Genomic DNA, 23,657 nt, shown 5'->3' with positions numbered 1-23,657 from the left:
GTGTGTGTGTGTGTGTGTGTGTGTGTGTGTGTGTGTGTGTGCGTGCGTGCGTGCGTGCGCGCGTGTGTGTGTGTGTGTGTATGTGTGTGTTTGTGTGTGTGTGTGTGTGTGTGAGGGAGAGAGAGAGAGAAAGAGAAATTGCAGGCCTACACCCATATGGTAAGCGTAGAATTTGAATCTTCAATGGTAACCTACAAATTGTGCTGAGCTGTTAGATTTGAGTAATTCCATGCTGTCTTGTTTCTTTTTGAAATTTCCTAATGATGCAAATATTCCAATTAAAAAATAGTGGATAAGTTTTATCCATTCTAGTGTAGTCTACTTGTGCTGTTTTAGGGCTTGCTAGGATTTCACCAAAACTATCCCTGCCAAAAAAAAGAGTGCATTAGGAGGACGTTAGACTGCCACAAGAAAGCCTATTAAGAGCTTACGATTGGCATGGTTTAGGACATACACTAGAGGCCTCCTCCAGTCCAGCTGAAAAAGGCTTGATATATTTTCTCGCTTGTGTGTCTGAGACAGAGGAAGAGAGGCAGACGGTCACAGGCAGAGAAAGGAAGAATGAAGGACTGTGACGTATGAGAGCAGCATTCAACAATATGTCAACAGTTTGATCACTCCCACTGTAAACTGTCACGGCTCTTATGAAATACTGGACTTACAAAAGATTGGAGCGGTGGAGTACAGTAACAGAGAACATGTACTTGAGCATTGTACTTAAGTATATTTATTGATTATTTATTACATTTTATGTATTTTAAATACATAAGGTACGCGTTATTATGTCATTTTATTCTCAAATTGACACATTTTAAACATTTGCTCAGGTTTGTACCGTGGAATAAATAAATCACAAAACCACAATGTGAGATGTCATGTTTTCTCCGCCTCTGATTGGCTTACCCATCCTCAGAACAAATTCAACCACAAATGAGAAGCAGAGTAGGGCGACTTCATATTACCTTGCCTCAACTAGTGAACGAAGCCCTGTGGAAATGTACTTATGCAGTAAATATTTTTGTTTTGAAAACCATATTACTGTATGACCCATACCCGGTAAATGGGTGTCTGTACTGGTGTCAGTATCATGGTCCTGATGTCAGTATCTTGGTGTCAGTATCCTGGAATAAGTATCATGGATATTATCCTGGTGTCAGTATCCTGGTATCAATATTCTGGTGTCAGTATCCTGGTGTCAGCATGCTGGTGTCAGCAATCAATCAGCAATCAATCAGTTTTTATTAAATATACTATATATTTAAAACATAATACGTATTTGTATCTCAAATTTCGCAGACCAGTATTTTGTATTTGTATTGTGATAAAATAAAATTGTCATTTGTATAAAACAAAACTTATGTTATGAATTAATCACATGAGCCATTTCAAACATATTGAAAATAGCATGTGAGCTTGTATGCTCTGCTATTTTCTCTATAGGACTTTTTCCACCCAAAATTAAAAAGGCATATTCAGAAATGTTCTAAAATAGTGAAAATAGCTGATCTACAAGCTCACAATGCGCATAGATTGCATTTCTTTCTTCAGATATTGCATATCAATAGGGCGTGTCTGTGTTAATTCATAATATATTTTTGTGAAGTTTGGGTCCCAAGAGTCCCTTCATAGAAATGTGGTGAAGCCAAAAATACAATAATTCTATTAGAATCGAGACCCAAAAGAGAAATTAGATGTTTGCCCGGGACCCAAACTAGTGAAAACTGCAGATCTACAAGCTCACAAATTGCCGTGAAGCGACATGTTGTGAGCTTGTAGATCAGCTATTTTCACAACTTCGTACAAACATAGGTGTTCTAAATGATGGCATTTCTTTGAGTTTTCTTTGATTTTCTTCATGAAATTACTGAGAAAAAAAACACATTTAATTTAGTTTTTAATTCATGAAATATTTTAGTTTTTTTTATGAATGTTTTCTTTTTTTTAATGTTTTGAAAAAATATGAATTAAAAACTAAATGTAGGTTCCCAGTGTTTGGGAACCAGTGCTACAGACTATGTGTTTATATGTTGGGCTCTTTCTGCTCTAATAATGTGATGCATTCCCTTAAGACGTTGACATAATATATTGCTCTTATTAGTCCAAAACTAATCCAGGTATTCCAGTAGGAATGGCTTCCTCTGGAGAAAAATTGTCCTAAATTACTAAAAAGGGTGGAAAAAAATGGTTCTCCAGTTTTAGATATTTTAGACAACCTTGGGAAAAGAGAACAAACAATGGCAGTAATTTTACTTTTTAAAATGGTGTTATTGTTTTCATAAATCAAAACACATGTGTGTGCAATTAAAATACTGAGTGCAAATGAAATGCAAACGTGTAAAACACATTTGAAAATACATTTACTTACACCGTATATGATAATTCTCAGTCTGAATTCAGTGTATTTTGAAATGTCAGAGCAGAAAGAGTTATGAAATGCATTGAATTATATAGTCTATAGTGTGTGTGTGTGTGTGTGTGTGTGTGTGTGTGTGTGTGTGTGTGTGTGTGTGTGTGTGTTATTTTATGAGATAAATAATTACAGACAATGTTTCCAAAATAATTGTTCACTTTTCTATTTGTCTTAGCAAAATCGTAGAATCGATGGAAGAAGGTCAGGTTGTATACTGTAGGTAAAAATAATAAAATAAAATAAAATTAAGCAACATTTTTCAAAATATAATATAATACTATACTACTACTACAACTAATAATAATAATAATAATAATAATACTACATATAAAATGTATAACAATAAAGATAATACTTCAATGGTAAACTAAATGTACAAAAGATCACATATGTTTTCTTTCGCCATGGTACAGCTCTGAGTGTGTGTTTTTCTCTTCCTCGACTCCACTGCTGGATCAGTGGGAAGGTTTACAGCGTTAAACAGCAGGGTCTCTTTGACTAAATGCTCCATTTAAATGGGTTTTATTCACAGCTTATTTACTTACAGTAGTCTAATCACTTACGCCACTTCTGAACCTGAAGTACAGTGTAGAGTACAGTAACATGTGGAGATAATCATGAAGCTAAGAAAATCAATGTCATGGTCGACGGGCTTTCGCATTCAAAGACTGCCCCATGCAAACTTTCCTTTGGCTATTGGTTTGGAAATCAAAGTGACAGGGTAAGAAAGGAGTAATGTGAATAAAGGCTTGTCTTTTCCAACATAACTATTGGTGATAGTTGCACTGCTTTATGTGGTGACAACATTTTATTGTTTTCTTGTATTCGTTAAATTAAATCAAATGTAGGCTTATTTTCAACGAGGTTTTGTGTCACATGCACACACACACACACAGGCGCGCGCGCACGGCCACACGCACACACACACACGCACGCGCGCGCACGCACGCACGCACGCACGCACGCACGCACGCACGCACGCACGCACGCACACACACACACACACACACACACACACACACACACACAGACACACATCCGAATGAGTAATAACTATCTCACTGTGTCACAGGCACATGCACACATAGGCATGAAAGGGGGCTTGAGCCCCTGTCCTTTTATCCATCTGTAAAAAGTGCCCTCTCCAGACCATTAACTCAGTTTTCGCTACGGTGAAAGAAATGCAAATGCCCTCTTTCCATGCCATACCTGAAGGCATTCAAGAGAATTGCCTTTTCCAAACTCTCCTGAACTTGGAAGAATTGCAACATCTGTGTAGAAATCCATGCTGTACACCACATTGCCTTTTTTATGCTTAGTTCAGTGTGGTATCAAGTACTGAAAATAGCCAACCTCCAAGCTCACAACACGTCGCAGCACGGCGCTTTGTGAGCTTGGAGGTCTGCTATTTTCAATATTTCCACCAAAAGGCCCTTTTAGATATTTCAGCCCCTGCCTCTCTTAACATTCTCTGCACATCCCTGCTGTGTCTTCATAAACACTAAAACCGTCTCTAACCCTGAGAGCTAGTGCTGTAGGCCTACGTCATGTTACTGGATAGTGGATGCAAGATGTTATCTTACCGTCAAAAACAAATAATGTTGCCATAATAGCGTTCAACAAGTGACGGCAGATGTATGGGGGCTGGTGAAGACAGAGCCTGGGCTGATCAAGGTCATCTCCTCTTCCTGGCAATATCAACATAATTAAACCAAAGGAAAAAGAGAGAAATTTAACGTCATCTACAGTATGTCCTGCTCAAAACATCATTCATATCACAGTTAAAAGAGGCATTGGACCATTTAGACTCGCTGATGGGAAACGTTTTCAAATGCTCTCGTTGCATATAAAAGGAGATGACAAGAACAATATGTTATGATTTGATCTGCTTTGGTAATAGCTACATCTTAACCCATTTAGGCCTAGAATTATTAAATGCTTTAACCAGTGAAAAATAGCAGATATACAAGCTCACAGCGCGCTGCGAGCTTGTAGATCTGCTATTTTTGAAAAAGTCGTGAAAATGTGTGCAAATCTTTGAATATATGTATTTTCAAAGCGAACGTTTGTAACTCAAATTCTGCTTCTGGGTGGTCCCTGGAACTAAATGTTTTGAGATGGGGGTCCGTGGCCAAATACTTTTATTTTGGGGGTCCTTCACATGAAAAGGTTTGAGAACCACTGACATAGTAGTCTCTCAAGAACAGACTAACTTAGCTCCATTTAAGTGAAAAGGACCTTTTCTTAGACGATGGCCAGCCAGATTGCTGACATAGAAACATAGGTTTTTCAAAAAGTCTTAGAAGGATTCAAAAGACACTTATAGAATCGGGTCAAAATTCTAATTTTCACGATTTTTCAAAAATAGCAGATCTACAAGCTCGCAGCGCGGCACTCGGTGCCGCGCTGTGAGCTTGTATATCTGCTATTTTTCAATAGTTAAAGCATAAAATAATGATACACAAAATGTGTACCCGTTCTAAATGGGTAACATCAGAATAATAACAAGAACATCTGAGTGTCTCAGTCTAGCATTACTGAATGCCTCCCTCTTAAACTATTACCTTTGTTCCATGAATTTCCCCCAAACATTTTTCATGTTTTCCCCTTTCTTTCATTTGTGCCACAGAAAAGAACAAAAAAAGAAATGAAAGAGGCAACAGTGGAACAGACACAGTCTTCCAGCAAACACACTCACAAAGACAACAGATGTTTCTCTATTCTGTGTAACATCTGAGAAAAAAAAAAGAAAAGAAAAAACACCTACGGCAGCAGCAAGACAGTCTGAAAGAATAAAAAGACTTAAGTTTGCGCACTATACTTTTTCCCTACAATACTTCTTACAATGTGAAGCGCTATGCAGAAAATATATAGAGCAGGGCTTGTGTAACATTTGGTCAGGTCTAATCCTGTCCCACATCTTGGCCAAATGCAATAAAACGATCAAAGTAGGTCTTTTAATGATAAGCTGTATTTAAGGGTCCATAACATTTAACTTTAACAGAACAAAACTATCCAGAAATACATTTCGTCCCTGTTGAGTGGAAACCTCATATGTCCAAAACTGTCACCTTCCAGGATTCAAATTCAAAAACCGCAAAAGTAGCAGATCGACAATTGAGCTAGTCGATCTGCTACTTTGGATTGTTTTAAGTAGATCTTGTAGAGCATTTTTGTAGAGCGAGTAGATCTGCTATTTTTTACGCTATAATATCGTCGTTGTCGGGTCGAAACCTTGTATGTCCAAAACCGTTTGTTTTGTGTTTATCATTTTAAAAATGATTTAAACTAGTGAAAACAGCCGATCTACAAGCACACAACGCCTCGCACCGCGAGGCGTTGTGTGCTTGTAGATCAGCTGTTTTCACTACTTTTGTGCCACGGCCTTGTATGACGAAGCAGGGCTTTACTTTGCGAAGAAATGTACAAATTTGAAACTTTTAGATACGAGGTTTCTGCCTGACAGTGACGATATGAAGAATATAATATGATGTTTTAAAAAAAACACAACATTAAAATATGGAGATAAAAGGTTTCTGCCTGACAGTAACAATATGCTGTTTGCACTCGGGGACAATCCTTTGTACTGCTTATATTCTTGTCCTGAACTCCCTCTTTCTTTCGGCTGCATGAGTCAGAAAACATCTTGATTCAAGGATGCGTTGTGAATGCTGCCTGAGAGAATGAATGTTCAACATGTTCATGTTGACAGTCTAGATGGAGGAAAATCTGTTTATCTAAATGCATCCGACATTCGGAGGATTGGATCTCGGCCTTGACAGTGCACTGCAGGCAGATATAATGCGGTCGCGTGACTTCTGTGCTCTGGAAAAGTGAGGGATGCCAGTCAACAGCTTTTGTGCAGACGCTGACATTTTGCTAAATGGAGTAATATAATATGAGTCAAGAATATGAACCAAAAAATAATTCCTGCCATAAGTCTCCATACAGCTTTGGTTATTCTGTAGAAAAGAAATGCGTCATTTGAACAATTAAAATGTCCTGAAAGAAAATGCCCAGTTTGCTACACCCCCCCACCCCCGCCCAAGAATAGATAGTAATATTGCCAACGGATTGTCCCTGACCCTCCTCTTGATGTTCAAAGAGCATTTCTTGTTTTCCCTGGTGACTTTTGGTGGGGGGGTTTCAGCAGGAGTTTAATGCACCATTAAAATGGCTGCAGCTGGAAAAGTGAACAGGAACATATTTAACAACCTCACAAAGCCCCTAAAGCCGGAGCTGTCCCGACTACCTCACGCGAAAGGAGGAAACTGCTCCTCCTTCCATATCAAACCTCCCCCGGGATTGCAAATGTTCAATGCCAATCTTCCTATAGCACGAATGATCGGATATCATGAACATTTTGCTCGTGTTTTAAGAGCTCGGACAATAATTCTTAAATCATGCCACGACCACGGCTAAATCACAATAGAAAAACGAACTGAGTCTGTGTTCTTTTTCTTCTCTTTCTTTCTTTTTGTATAACGTCACTGTCGGGCAGAAACCTCGTATCTCCAAGTTTCAAATTTGTACATTTTTTCGCAAAGCAAAGCCCTGCTTCATCATACAAGGCCGTCGCACAAAAGTAGTGAAAACAGCAGATCTACAAGCACACAACGCCTCGCGGTGCGAGGCGTTGTGTGCTTGTAGATCAGCGGTTTTCACTAGTTTATATCATTTTTAAAATGAGAAATACAAAACAAACGGTTTTGGACATACAAGGTTTCCACCCGACAACGACGATAAGATTCAGTAGTGACCTCCAGTTGGAGGAGAACTGGGAGCGAGGGGGTGGATTCCTTTTCTAGCTGTTTTTCCAAAGGGGAAAAATAAAATCTCTGACCTGAATGTATTAGGCATATATTTTTCTGGTGCTGCAGTAACTCTGGCATGAGCAGTCAGTCAGAGTAAAAAGACATCCACTTCATCATAAAGAGGATACACAGCATTTTCTGCTTGTCTGTAATGTTCGCATCTGAGAAACAGAGAACACAAAAATCATGAGTTGCCTTAGTTGTCCTTGAGTATAACATACATGCACATATATTTTTATGCTACGTGATGCGGGCCGTTGAAAGGCTGCAGACTTGAAGCCCCAACACCCACCCCAGAATGCGCATGCACGCACACACGCACGTACGCACACACTTTTAGAAACCAAAAACATTAATTTGGGTGCTCTGCACATGAGTCATCAGAGCAGACAGCTGGGTAAATGGCACAACCAAGGGTGCTAACGTCCAGATTAGATCCAAGCAGCCAGGGGGCTGCAGAGTGTCTAATAAGTTCAGTATTAATTGCTGCCTCCGGGGACGTTTGTACCAGACTTTGCACAGGGACCCCCAACAACCCTGGATGGAACTGGAGACGAAGAGGAGCATCCTTTTTTATGATAAATAGCTCTGTTTTATGATAGCTCTGGCTTCTAACTCCAAACAGTGCACAAATATATATCCCTACCTTCATGGTGTTCTTAGACTTATTACAATCCCAGCATGCCCAGATGATATACTGGCCTGACATTTATCTTCTACAATATACTTATTAAATTACTGAACATTTATGACATATTATATTTATGAGAACGGACCAAAAGAGAGAAGGGAAAAAAAAGGTTCTTGAGCTCAGATTTTAGTGTTGCCTTTGCACATTTATTGCTCTGCTTGACCGTTTGACATGCATGTGCACATGCATCAGTACCCCAACACACACACACACACACACACACACACACACACACACACACACACACACACACACACACACACACACACACACACACACACACACACACACACACACACACACACACACACACACACACACACACACACACCCTGCTGGACTTTGAAGCCTTGCGACCATCTTGTCCATCTTTTCCAACACTGTCCAGACGGGGGGAAAAGCCAGGCCATCAGCTCTCCTCTCCAAACCTGTCCATCACTGTCACTCTGGATCAGTGGTGCAGAACTCAGCCTGCCTCTCCCGCTGGTCCCTGCCGGACCGGACCTGTGCGGTCTAGCCCCTCATATCGTTGTCAGGGGTCCCAACTGAGGGCCTGCTGCTGCAGCTGATTCCAGTTTGTTGCCCTAGCTATGGACTGATGCCAGCAATCTGTGCTATGACAGTGGGTGGCCGTCTGCTAAGGAAGGGGATGTGAAAGGTACAGTGCAACAGCCGTTATTCAGCCCGACATTATAGCGCCCCTAACAGCACAATCATGCACACGGCGCTGCTCTTGGTGTGACTGGCGGTCCCTGATGAATCATGACAGAAGACTTTACGTGAGAGTACATGAATCCAGTTGTCCACAGGGATTTATGGGTGGTGTGGTTAACAACATGCATGAGTGCTGTTAGTCTCTGCGCTGCATGATCAGATTGGACAGCGTGCACGCTAATACCGTAAAGCCCAATTTGTGCCTTTTGTTGCACAACGGCGTCGATGTTGACAACAGACTTTCAAGTGATAAATGTGATGTACCATCGTGTTTATCACTGGAAAGTATAAATTAGGTGTTAACTCTGTCTCAGCAGAACAGAGGTTCTGTCTCTGCCTCTCTGTCTCTCTCTCTCTCTCCACACCACATGTGTGAATTCCATCGTTATGGAAAGGGTTTCCAGAGGATCTGGATCTTTCAAACAAGCCACAACAGGCGGCAAAACCCAGCTTCTCAGCCTCCCACAGAGACAGGGACAGCCAGTGGAGGAGTGAGAGCAAGGATTGGAATTTAATTACAGCCTTAAAGCCCTCTGAGTCCAATATGAGGGAGAGGGATGGGACATAAACCTAGAGGGGCTGCCTTTGTTTGTACGGTGGCGGCTACAACGAGAAAACCACTCCAAAAAACCACTGTCGAGACACTCAAGTCTGCAGGGCCGTGGTTCACATTTTGACAGATGGACAGCTGGGCCGTGACACACTGACAGACTCCTTCACTCGTTCACTCCAGTTTTTTATTCTCCCCGCAATTTTTTTTCTTATTAGAATGCTCATTCATACTGTATGTTGTATGAGCCTGGGAGGAAAGCGGTGAGCCAATAACGACCCGGAGGTAGCTGAGAAAAGCATAAATTTGATTATCCACTCTGGATGGAATACTGGGTTGTAAAGTTAACTGTATAATACAGCAGCACGTTAGATTGAGTGCTCTAAGTGAGAAATAAATTCAGATACTTCTTTGCCAGTTAAAGTTTGCTCGAGAAGGAGTGTCATCCACTGATCAACTACTATGTGGATTTAGTGAACTCAACTGTCTACCTGTAAATTACTCCTTAAAATACCTCGGAAAGGCCTAAGATTTGTGGCTAAAATCAATCTGTCTTTTTCCACATTGCTGACCATAAACGCAATTCCCTGGTGTCTAACTGAAGGAACATGGATGGACTATTACAGGGGGAACCTATGGCCTTATGATTGGATTCAAAGCTGGTCTGGCTGACACATCAAGGGAATATTCTCGGCTGTGCATTGGCCAAACTGGCGGCAGAGCATGGAATCTGCAGAGTGAGTTAAAAGTCACAGGCCTGCTCCCAATCCCATTGTGTTTCAGCCAGGGTGGGGCACCGGGGATGAAAACCAGACTAGGGTCCCCACACGCTCCATGAAGAACAGCGGTCTGAAGGAAGGATGGCCGCTCTCACCCTCCCTCCACCCTTGTAACAAAGCAACAGGGGAAGGCCCCATGTCCATATGGTACACTAGTGACGTGGCCCAGAAATAGCCGATCTACAAGCATTTGTATTTATGTGTGCGATTTGTATGCTACGCTGATAGGCATGGAAGAAACAACGAGGGGTAACATTTACAATGGAGAAGGGTTTCAGTGTTGCTCAGGCCTCGGGCTGTGTGTGAGAGTCTGTCAGGGGGTGGGGCAACCCGCAAGCACAGAAATCCAGATGTAGGTTACTGCCAAAGAATTCCAAAATCCTGATGTGCTGGCCGACAGGGAGACTACAAAACCTTCCCCATGTAAATAACGTCAGCAAATCACCCCCTACACCCCCTTTATAAAGAGTCTGGAGGCATTTAAGCCAAGACAGCCATGAGAATACAAACCGCATGTCTTTCTCTGTTAGGGTTTCTTAAATCACCTCAGCACCGTTAAAGCAAAAAATATCGGGGTCCATTTTGACAGGAACAAGTCAGGCAATGGACATGGTGCATGACGTCCACAGAACCTGGGGATAGAGGTGGGGTACCCGACTTGTCAGCCATAATTGGCTTTGGCATCAACATCATGCTAATGTACGTCTTCAAACTGGCAAGGTTTTCTCAACAAATTGTTACACAATATTGCAGTTACTTTGTTTGTATAAAAAACATAATAATAATAAAAAAGACTTCAGACATCTATTTATGGAATTGGACGGTTTTCTGTGGTGAACTTTCTACCTTGACTCTTGCTGGCCTGGGGCCAGGCCTGGATAAAAAAAGGTCTCAAACTCCAGCTCAGTTGGTCTGGGGGGAGGGAGTGTGCTCAGTGGCAGGGGCCATTCTTGTATGGGTCACTGCCATGGATTACACAGTGTGAGAGAGAGCATGCTGTCTAGGGCAGATGTGTTCAACGGGCACGTTCTCCTTCCAAAGGTGAAAGAGTGTTCCTCACAGTGAAAGATGCCTGTGATATAGTCTGTAAGAAATTAATGCTGCTGAAATGGAAAGTCTCTGGTGGGTGCATGCCGATTACACCTGTTTTCTATTCATTTGTGTAATCGCATCCCTGAAAGTGTCATCATTCCCTCATTTCAGCTTGGGCTTCACTCCACCGTCTTTATACCCATTTTTCTGACACATGCAATCTCTTTTGACAAAAACGTGTTGACTTTTTTCTTCTCTCTCCCCCTCCCCTTTTCTTCCCATGAGCCACGAGGTGTTATTCACCAGATGTTTCTTTTTCTTTCTTTCTCTAGACATTTTGATTTGGAGATGTGGCTTCTAATGATCGTGTCAGAATGTAGCAATATGTAATGGCGGTGGGAAATGTGGAAATGTTCAAAACCAGGAGAACGATCCGCGTAAATGTTAAGGTTAGGTTTTGGACGTGTTGCCTATCTGGGGGGACTGCCACTTTACTTACTTGAGATTCTCCTGCTATAGGCTGAGGAGAGCGGAATGAGGTCTGGACTACGTAACACTTCAAACTAGAGAAAGGTTTTCTCTCGAAAGGAAAGGGAGAAGTCCTTCCCGTTTAGTATTTTCTTCATTGAGCAAGCTGAAAGGGAAACAGTAAGTGCAGAAGTGCACAATAAAAGTGTGCTAAAATGGAGCCAGAAATGCTGTTAAAGCCGCAATCTATATCACTTACTGTATGTCCTTTCTAGGATTTGAACCTAGGTCCCCTGTGTTGGAGACAATATTTCTACCAGTGAGCTAAGACAGAACATCCATTTGGGCATGGGAGATACAGTATCCATTAGCTTCAGACAGTACTACTTGTCAACCAGTAGGGTTCATTTCCGAACAAAGGGTTTTCTCAAAAGGCAGAGCAGGCCTCAAACATCTGCCGTACAGATTGGTCAAAATATCATATTATTCACTAAAGTTCCAGAATGTAGCTTTAAATTCCATTTATGCCCATATATGGAGAGATCTGTCTACGTCCATTTTCTGACATATATGGAGATCTCTGTAGGACCTGGTTTGACCATCTGTTTGCCTGTGCCCATTTATGCCCATATATGGAGTTTGCGACCTGGCCAACTCGGGAACGATGTAAATAGGGAATGAATGCCCCACCCTTTAATGCAAACCCCATTATATGGAGATCTCTGTATCTGTCTGTGTCCCTTTTATGCCCATATACTCTATCTGTGTCCATGTTTTATGCCCATATGCCCATATATGGAGATCTCTGTATCTGCCCATATATGGAGATCTCAGTCTGTGTCCCTTTTATGCCCATATATCTGCGTCCATTTTATGCCCATATGCCCATATATGGAGATCTCTGTATCTGCCCATATGCCCATTCTCTGTATCAGTCTGTGTCCCTTTTATGCCCATATACGGAGATATCTGTCATGGAGATCTCAGTCTGTGTCCCTTTTATGCCCATATATCTGTCTGTGTCCCTTTTATGCCCATATACGGAGATATATCTGTCTGTGTCCCTTTTATGCCCATATACGGAGATATCTGTCGGGTCGAGGCAAGGCCCCTGTATTGCCCATATATGGAGATCTCTGTATCTGCCCATATGCCCATATATGGAGATCTCAGTCTGTCGGGTCGAGGCTAGGCCCCTGTATCTGCCTGCAGTGATGTCACAATGACTCAGTGCTTGCGCCCGGCACTGCAGTGATGTCACAATGAGTCAGCGCTTGCGCCGATTTTGCGCCGATTTCCGCATAAGGAGATTCCGAACGTTTCGCGCCGGTTAGGGAAAACCGCGCGTCGGGTCGGGTCGAGGCCCGGCACTGCACTCCATGCCGCGGCGGGGAACGCGCGTGCCGAATCTGAAGCCGGTGGGACGAACGGTTCTCGAGATACGCGGATTACAAACACACACGCAGAGACTTCTCGCATTTATAGATAGATTACTTTATATACTCAACTCTGAGATTGTACATTTTAACTGTGTGTTGGGAAAGGAACATTCTCCATCACCCTTCCCTTCTAAATTCTACCTCCACTAGCAGTATGGTATACTGTGTATTAATAATGGATATCTATAACAAAATACATTATATATATATATATATATATATATATATATATATATATATATGTTACAGTACGTTTGGGTAACTCAGTACGTTCATGGTAAGAGCGCTTGTTTTGTCGTTCACCACACACCAATCACCACCAGATGGCGACGACAGCCATTCACTAGTGTAGGCGCTGACGTCACTCGTTTCTCTTTCTTTATTTACTAGCCTAGCTCGGCAGTGTTTAGCCATTAGCTTACTATGCCTTACTCTAACCCTAACCCTAACCTTAACCTCAGTAAAACTATGCCTAACCCTAACCCTAACCCTAACCTCCGTGGGGTGAGGCGCTATCATTCCTGCCGACGCTACGTTGTTGTGGCTCAAAGCGACCGCTTGTTCCGCCCCGTGCCGCACGACGAGTGCTCCGTTTCTCGATCGTACTGTTTCTCTATCAAACCGTGACATATATAGTTGTTAAATATAAGCAGCTGAACAATTTTCTAAAATATTTCTGGGCTGTATCACTACCCTTACAGATATCAATAGGGACACTTGAGTCATTCAGCATGCAGACCTAAATTACCTGACCTAATTACTGATCCAGACTTCTGGTGTGTTTGCATAACACAAAGTTATCTTCTCTCCGCCTTGACGAAAATACCCTGTGAATTCGGCTCTAAACAAAGCGTAACAGCGGCCAGTACACAGATGACATGTATGAGCTGTGACATGTCTGTAACATGACTGGTTGTATTTATCCCAGCACTCGTTGCGACTGACTGGCCGTGCAAGACCACTGTGCCAGTCACTAAGGTTAATTAACTATCTGGAAACTATTTCAGCCCTGCCAAGTTTGTGTCACTTCAGGTATGTCTCCATTTAATGTCTTCCGTTCTAAGTATAGATGGCTGGCACCAGCTCAGAATGCTTTTCCGCTGTGGCTAATCATAATGACAGCACAGAGAATGCAATAATATGGCATGTTCTAAAAAGAAACCTTCTTGCTCACAGGTTACTAAGCAGCACTGTGTGTTTTGCCCAGACAAACATTATTAAAAACAAGGACCTCCATGTATATGTTTGACATACTGTATATCCAGGGTGTTGCCTATGCTTTTGATATCTGGTCATCCATTTTTAATGCTGGTGAGGATGTGTTTTATGCCTGCTTCTGGACAGACAAGTATTACCTGCATTGGTAAATGTACACTATAATGATATGTTTGATTATATCCAAATGTAATACTTATTTGTGCAACAAATAGTGAATATAGCTGATATACATGCTCACTATGTTTGCTATTTTAATGTGTTTAATATTTTTTCTTTACAAATTAAAATTGGGAGATCTTGAATGTCAGGGTTAATGTGGTTAATTGTTACGAAAATGTTCCCTCCGCCACTGTTTATTTTATTTTATTTTTATTTCTCTCCCCTGCCTATATTAGTCTCTTGAGCCAGACTGTTGGCTCACAAAGTTTTCAAATGCTTAAACCTAAACATGTACAGTATGTAGCATTCAGAGATTGTGGAATAGGTGTCTGGCTTGAGAGGCTATGCTTAAATCCTTGCGCCATAGGTCAAACAGTCCTACAGTATATTCTGCAACACGTCCCATCTATATATTTATGGGATTTTGGTTGTTGAGATATGATACAATAAGAAAACAGAATCAGGTTAGTATAGTAGTTTGCCCTTTTCTTGTGGCAGAATAGAAATAACTACCGGTATGTAGTACTAGCGGTAGCCTATAGAAATGAATACTGGTCGCTTTGTTTCTAATGCCAAGCTACATCACAGGCATGTATTATGCAGTAAGCCTATACAGCTATAAATTCATAGCCCACATTGTGTAGTTTATTAGCATAATCAAACATTGTTGTCTGAAATGCAGCCGTCACATTGGTGTATTTCTTGTACCTGCCATGTGTTGATGTTATCACTTCTGTTGAGACAGAGTTATTGCCACACAATTCACTGGGGGACATCAACGCCACTGTTCTCTATGCAAAACAGGGGAAAGCTCACTGCTGCTTCATATCTGTAACTCAGTCAATTGCCACTTCAGAGTGGATATGGGATTTCTACGGCAACAAAATGCAGGAACGATGTCATATTGTCAAATGTATCAGTTGATATCCATACTGCAATGCTGCGCATACTTGAATTTAACATAATGTGATTAGGGTTCAATGAAGAAAAGTCATGTTGTAAGGAGAGATGCTGATATCCAACCTGTCATCTTAATTTAATCACGTTTCCTGCATGCACAATGGAAATGCAAACAGACACAAAATGTGAAAGGGGATCTTGTTTTTCCAAACGAGAAATGAAAATATTAATCTTTTGATTGCAGTACAGTAACTATTTCTTAATACATTTTTCATGTCAATCAAGCGCTGTTTTCAAAGGCGTATATCAAGGAAAAAGGCGCAGGCCTTGAATGCGTCGAGCAGAATACTAAATCATTTAATTTTAAGAAATATTCTCTTATCTTTAAAGTGAGCGAATCATTAAAGAGAGAACCAAATCCATTTTTGTTGGGTGCAGGAAAACTAGAGTGCATTTACTCAATGTTATTGACTAGCCCACATAAACATCAAGGAAATGAACAACAATTTTGCACATGACTGTGGCCTCTCCAATGTAAGATTAAAATCAAATAAATGGTGCTATTTTGGTGTGCTTGCCGTGAAATCAGTTTATGTTTAACAGTTAAGAGTGTGTGCGTGTGTGCGTTTATGCACGTGTTTGTGTGTGTGTGTGTGTGTGTGTGTGTGTGTGTGTGTGTGTGTGTGTGTGTGTGTGTGTGTGTGTGTGTGTGTGTGTGTGTGTGTGTGACTGTGTCTGTCAGAAAGGGATAGATAGTGAGTGTTTGGGGGGGAGAGATACATTTGGGTAAAAGGGGTGGAATTGATTTCTTGCCAACAAGTTCAAATAGAAGACTATTTTTACATTGTTCACAGTGACTGAATGCTCCGTGTGAGGCATTAGTTATGCTGACTGCAGGGTCATAAATAATATTTTACTGCAGCGATGAGATGTGTGTGTCCGTTAGCCTGACATCTGGGTTTTAATTCTCAGAGAGGAAAAAAATCCCATATCTGCATGATCCTACTAACACAAGCCATCTGAAGAGAATACAGATGAGAGATCGTCTCTCTTTCCTTGCTAAACCTCCTCAAACAGCCCTGCAAGGCAACACACAGTAACCTTGGTTGATTAAACATTCCTTTCTGGTCGGCACTCAGAAAGCCTCGCCTTGAGCATGTGCCTATAGCACATACGGTATGCACTGTGCAGCACCTACAAAAGTGCTGGACTGTGAAAAGGGATTTGAAATGAAATATTTTAATAGTAGAGTAGATTCTATGTGTGTCAGTGGTTGGTGTGGCCCATGTACATATACAGTATGTGGATTGATACGTATGCATATGACGGTGATGTATGTGCATCTGCAAATCAATATGACTTCATTGCACGATCATGGGCTCTGTGGGACTTATTATCATCACTCATTTTAATGAGGTAGCAAGTGATAGGGCAACAAGATCACTAAGAGAGTAATGTTCCACTGGGAGAGTGCAAACAGCGCCACCAGATGGTCTTGGCTGAGGATGAGCGGAATACCAAACAGCAACAGCTCACATGCAGCGGCAGAGGCACTGAAAGAACAGTAGCATGTTAATGCCTGATTTATACTTTGTCATGCGACTGTGTCTCGTTTTCCTCTTGAAGATCAGTTATTTGTGGTAGGCCTAAGCGGCACCATCACAAGTAGAAACTAGGCTTAAAAACGTGTCTGAAAATAGAGCTGAGAGGGCCACTGAAGACCAAAAACAAAAAAAAGAAAGAAAGGAAAGAAATTTTAAGTATTCCAAAATGGAACTATAGAACTATGATACACACGTCACACTTTATATTTCCATGAACGTTATGTGCGTGCTATAGTAAGCTTATTTATTTTGGGGCCACTGGTTGCTCAACGGAAAGAGAAAAGTGTGCGGAGATATATGGAGTCAGGGGCCAGGGCGTGGCTGTTCTAGCTTGAATAAACTTCATTAGTGCTGACAGCATTTCATACTGTGGACCTTACAGTACAGGGGATAGAACACAAAGGTCAGGCATAGCTAGAGTTTTACATAAGAGCCAGTTGTTGAACCTTTGCAGCCTAACATGACCACATGGAGATGTCTATACAATGTTACCTGTTTCTACTGTCATTGGATCAACCATTCCCTCAGTGCCTCAAGCCCTGGCTGAAATTGGCCGTGAACAAAGAGAATATCAGTTTTCTCATTTGAGGTTTTGAATTATTTCTCCTAACTGCAACGGTAACAAGGAGACCTAGGCAGTGACTTTTCTTTTTTATAAAATAAAAATCCTGGACATAGGAAGCAAAGGTACCCTTGAAATAGAAACAAAAATAGATGGACTGAGAATAACCACACAGAAGACAGGAACCATGCTGAATACAAAGTACTGAAGAGTCCTGGAATCTGCTGTATGAAGTAGTAGGTATTAGGTAATGAAGCTCCCTTTTCTCATCACTGATCTTATTCTATTCAATAGCCTTTTCCCTGCCCCACACTGCTGCACAACACCAGCATATTGCTTCCTCATGCCAAAGGCAAAAGCATGATTTGAAATTATATAAACGATTTACCTCCGATATTCTGTATATGGTATTCAGATCCACACAGTCACGTCTTATTTCAGGAGACGAAAGGCAGGAACTGTCAGATTGTAGTGGAACAGAGGCAGTGGTAGTTTTATTTGCCTGGAGTTCACCACCAGACTCCGCCATCCCGGCGCCAATGAATAGTTCCTCCGCTATGCAGAAATCGGGAATATTCACAGCAAAATGTTGGTTGAACTCTGTGTGGATTAAGGAGGAAGAAGAGAAAAGTTTAATGGAACAATGCAACAGTCACACTTTTGTCTCCATGATCATGGACTGGATAGTTATGGACAAGAACTGGTAAAATCACTAATTGGCCAAGCCTTAGACCTTTATCAGGAGTCAGGACTAAATTAAAAGAGCAGGTGGTTGACTAAGCAACTGATCTACTAACACACCACTGCAATAAATACGTAGGGTTAACTCTAGATTAACCTGATAGCATTATCTTGGCAGTCATTTTCAATTACGACTACTTCTGGAACTTTCACACAATCCAGCCAACAAACCACTTAACTTCTATCCAAATCTAATTGAATTGTAGGTTTTAGATCCCATAGACTCTGTTAGTAGCACAAAAGGCTCTCTCTCAAGTTGTTATCCACGCGGATAAGTACTGCACAAGTACACTTAGGACTGGATAATATTGCTAGTATGAGTCATCTGAATCGGAAGCTTTTTTCTAACCAAGCAAGAGCGTAGCCAAAAAGAAAGGATGGATGATAGAGGTGGGGTGGGTTGGGGTGCGGTGCGGTGGCGAGGGGTGGATGGAAGACTTCAAACAGATTGATGAAATGTATCATCATCAAAGTGAATGTTCTCCCTGAGGGGGCTCATCCTTGCTTTCTGCAGACATTATAAGTGCTCTGAAAGCTGCTGTCTGTGAAAGTGACAAGAGTTGCCCAGGTCATGCGGTTTGATCTGAGTTATTATCATCACAAAGCTCCTATGATGTCCCCTACTGCTGCTGGCCTGAGCGTAAACTCTGATTTGTACTTAGATGCACGCTGGTGTCGCACACCAAACATAGCCTGTATGTGCAAGCCAGGGACGTGCTGGCCATTGGGAAAAGCGGGACAACTCCCGAACGGCGGGTTCATTCCCAGCTGGTCCAGGCCGGCCATTAGGAAAATAAATAAAAATAAAATGTCGGCCTTCGTTCCATTTTGGGGGCAAAGCGGCCAATAAAGTAAATCATCCAAGTTTCAAATTTGTACATTTTTTCGCAAAGCAAAGCCCTGCTTCATCATATAAGGCTGTTGCACAAAAGTAGTGAAAACAGCAGATCTACAAGCACACAACGCCTCGCGGTGCGAGGCGTTGTGTGCTTGTAGATCGGCTGTTTTCACTAGTTTAAATCATTTTTAAAATGATAAATACAAAACAAACGGTTTTGGACATACAAGGTTTCCACCCAACAACAACGAAATCCAACTCTTTTTCCCGGGCTGAATCAGGGGCCCAGCATGTCCCTGGTGCAAGCTCACAACATGTCACAACCCGGCATAATTGTGAGCTTGTAGATCAGTGTGCACAACCAGGTCAGTTTTCCCTCTTAAGCAGACCGTATCGCAGGGAGCTGCCTCTCCTACACTGTACTGTAGCTGCTCTCTCATCCTTGTGATTTTATCTGTCACTGAGGTAAAAATCAAAGTGTCAGTCAGGACAGCAATGTGAAACACAAATTACTGCTGCTCTCTGATCTGATCTCACTACGACATGTGTGTCCTTCCCAAACGCCTACAGAGCCAACCAATGGTTAAACAACTCTTTGCATATCACACACACACACACACACACGCGCACGCACGCGCACGCACGCGCACGCGCACGCGCACACACACACACACACACACACACACACACACACACACACACACACACACACACACACAGGCTAGATACACAAACATGTACACATACACACACATCATTTAACTAACTACTATCAGCTAACATTTACCCCGGTGACAAATGAAGAAGTGCATTAACAATCGTAAGAGGATTGAACTCTGAGAAGGGAGATAAGGACTCATAGCAGGAAAAACATAGTCTAGAGTCTAGACTACGATTCTGTTGTGAGCAACTGGATCAAACCTTCAGCCGAACTACTATCTGACTGCAGTATATGAGCTCACTGGTGGTGAGGCTCTTTTATCTAAAACCATGCATGAGTCATGACAAGTGCACTTGTCATTGCAGCATTATACAGCCTGGGCCAAGTATCATAAACGATTATGACCAGTGTCATGTCATATATCTAGACTGGCATTACATGGGATTTATAACACGACAGTTCAGGTTTAATATTAACGCAGGTCGTTTACCATGGTGTTTGCATTGGTTTGAAGGATTTATGTCGAGACTACTCCCTGTCCACTGCCTAGTGTTCGTGCAAATGGGGCTTATGTCGCGCCCAGAAGTGGAAAGATGGGGTATGGAAACACTTGAGAGGAGTGATGTAACAAGCTGTATAGATGGGGTGAGGGAGGCCGATATTTAAAGGAGCTTATTGAGGCTGTAGCTTTCACTCTGGCTTTGATTGTCTTTCCTTTGATCTGGTTTGGGCTGCTATATTGTGCAGTGTTATCCTACTAGAATCTGCCGTCTCCAAAAATGCTGCAGTAGGGATGAGGGACTGTGTGAGTCGGTGCCTAGATTTGTGAAGTATTTTCACATCTCACATTAAGTATGTATGACATTCGATGTGCGAAAGGGACCATTTCTTTAATTAAAAAACATATTTCAGTCCGTACCATGAAAGATAAATAATGTATGTTTTGAAGTGCAATGAATGAACACAACTCTTGCTAGGGCAAACCTGAATGCAATTAGCTGAATTCTGTCTGTCAGACTCTAACCAAGGCTTATAGGCCTATTGAAGATGGAGAGGTCACACATAACACGTTCTAGGAACTGAGAGGCAAATTGGAGCCAGAAGTTTGATGGGAATGCATTTAAGTCAATATGAGACAGGTGGACAAGCGTATGTATAAACACTTTCTTTAAATTATGGGTATACCTTTGACTTTTGTCGGTTCAGGAAAATAGAATAATACATATCACATGTTTCTGAGTTCTTGTTTTTCATTGTGCAGAATGTGCACACTATATCATTTTATTGAGGTGTCTAAAAAACATAGTTGACTGTCAGTTCTCAGTTAGCTCCATGTAGTAGTGGAAGCTGTCATGAGAAGAAAGCTATGGGGAAGAAAGCTATGACTTATTTATATCAGGAGATGGTGCTAGAGTCAAAGTCAAAGTACAGTGTGTTACAGGTGTTCACAGGCTGTCACTAATTGACAGTCTCAACCTGAAAGTGTGAACGGTAAATGGTGCACTTGTAATAGCACTTTTACAGTGTGCATTCACCCATTCACACATACATTCACACACCGTCTCGCAGCTGAAACCTTGCAAAGCAACCTACTAATCAGGAGACGCTAGGGTTCAAGGGTGACACAGTGAGCAGCGCAGCGCTCCGGTGGTGCAGTGGTAAAGTGCCTGCCCAGCACCGCAGAGGTTGAGGGTTCGTATCCACTGTGGTGCATCCGGCTTTGTCGAGCGTCTATACCAGGGGTGAACAAAGTGCATCCCACGGGCCAAATGCGTCGGCTTCATTCCTAAATTGTAATATAAACGGCATGCCAGCACCATCAAACAATAATATTTTCCCAGAGTATAATAAGTCAGGATTCCTTGTTCCCTGTTGTCTCATTCTGAAGGGGTCAAAGATAGGCTATTTTATTGTATTTTTTACCTTGCACGTCTGGTCACATTTGGTAATGTGAAATAAAATTGTTATTTGTGTTTTGTTCAGACTCAGAGCACACACCTGACAAAAGTCCATTGATGTTAAATATTGATGATGATAGTTAAATAGAATCGTTTAAATGCGATGCATATGTATGTGACTTTGTTATGGTCCGGGAATCGGGAATCGAACCGGCGACACCGCCAGGCATCCATGCCTATGTGACAATGTCAAAGTAGGCCAGCAGGCGCCCCGGTTCTTGGGTGTTTTAATATTTTCGAATGTTATGCAGCCCCCTTTGAAACATGTTTGGACAGCCCTGGTCTATACCAAAATACAATTGGTGTATGGGGGAGGGAGGCCTGGTGGGGAGGTTGATATTAGTCACTGCACCTACCGGTATTCCTACAGGCTGGAGCAGCACCTGTTGGCAGGGAGTGTTGTCTAGGAGGAGTAGGTCGAAGGCTCTACGTCCTCCCGGTGGGGGCTCCTCACTGGCAGCTGAGTCCGTAGGATCCAACAGCAGTGACAACAACACAAAAAATGTGTGTGTGGAGGAATCAGGTGACTAAATTGTGGAGATAAAAAAAGAAAGAAAAAATTGGTAAATATGAGAACATATAAGAACTACTATTGGTGCAACACTGTGCATCTATCCCACATTAGCTGCTTGTGCAACTGTCACTTTGAGACCATCCTCTGTTGGCTAAAATTGTTAAAATACTTTATCCTGTGGTTGTGAAATTGCAGGCGTTTATGTTGTAGTGCTGCACTCAGCCTGCCAAAGGACAAAACAACTTGGAGTTTGCCCCCACGTGAAGCCACAATGGAGACCTGGCTCTGTTGAAGAGACCGAATAGACACAAACCCTATATGGTTTTCAGATCAACATTCCCAGACACACATACGTACACACTATATGATACCTCTGGATGCCCATAGAGCACCAGTCTGAAGCTCCACCAGAGGACGAGGGCACCAAGCTGCAAATCCCTGGATCAACTGCCTGGGACTCACAAGGGCTATATTACAAAAATCAAACCTTGGTTCGAAGTGGAGCGGTGAATTTGAGCAGTTCCAGGTCTCTGTTTTTGATACTATTTGTTCTAAATCTATGAATTCTGTCCTAGATCTATAATGCAGTGATGTTGCTAGCTTTTTAATGTGTCATGCTGTTGTGTGTGTGTGTGTGTGTGTGTGTGTGGGGGGGGTTAGTGTTGGTGCGTGCGCGTGTGTGTGTGTGCGTTTGTGTAGTGAGTGTGGGTGGGGGTGTGTGTGTGTGTGTGTGTCATGCTGTTGTGTGTGTGTGGGGGGGGGGGGTGAGTGTTGCTGCGTGAGTGTGGGTGGGGGGGGGGGGTGTCATGATGTTGTGTGTGTGTGTGTGTGGGGGGGGGGTGAGTGTTGCTGCGTGCGCGCGCGTGTGTGTGTGTGTGTGTGCGTGCGTGCGTGTGTGTGTGTGTGGGGGGGGGGGGGGGGGGGTGAGTGTTGCTGCATGTGTGTGTGTGTGTGTGTGTGTGTGTGTGTGTGTGTGTGTGTGTATGTGTGCCTGCACAACAGCGCCCCTCCTTTAACTTGTGTGGCCACTCAAGGTATTGCCAGGCTACAGACATAGCCACCCAGAGACATAGCCACCCACGGACATACCTGTCTATTGGGAGCGCTTTCACCGCTCCAAAAATGGGGCTGAGTGAGTGAAGCTCTAAGGAACTTGGATCATAACAGATCCAAAGGCGAGCTCTGCAGTGCATACCGATACCTCATTGTTCCCAGATTGCACAAGATCATATTTTTCTTGTGCTGTCTCACAGACCTAAAATGACTTAATTTAATTAATTGGGTGATGACCTTTCCTTTCTGTTTTTTTTCTTTCTCATGGACACCAATGGTTGAAATACTATAGTTAATTTACAAAATTACCTAAATGTGACACAACCAGACAGTACTAGGCTTATGTAACAGGTCATCTGAGCCTCTTGATTAGGGGCCAAAGTATATAGTCACTGGAACTATGGGTGAGCTGTCATCCGTGTTGACACACACTTGGAAAACCTTTTGCGGCATAGTCATGATTTGTATCACCTGCATGTCATTAGACCACAAGGTAGCGTTTGCTAGCTTTAGCAGTGTGAGCGATAACACAGCCAAGAATCACATCACACA

Source organism: Nannobrachium achirus (genome assembly GCF_963921795.1).
Source record: "Nannobrachium achirus genome assembly, chromosome: 5".
Taxonomy (NCBI): domain Eukaryota; kingdom Metazoa; phylum Chordata; class Actinopteri; order Myctophiformes; family Myctophidae; genus Nannobrachium; species Nannobrachium achirus.
Note: the sequence above shows the minus strand (reverse complement) of the source record.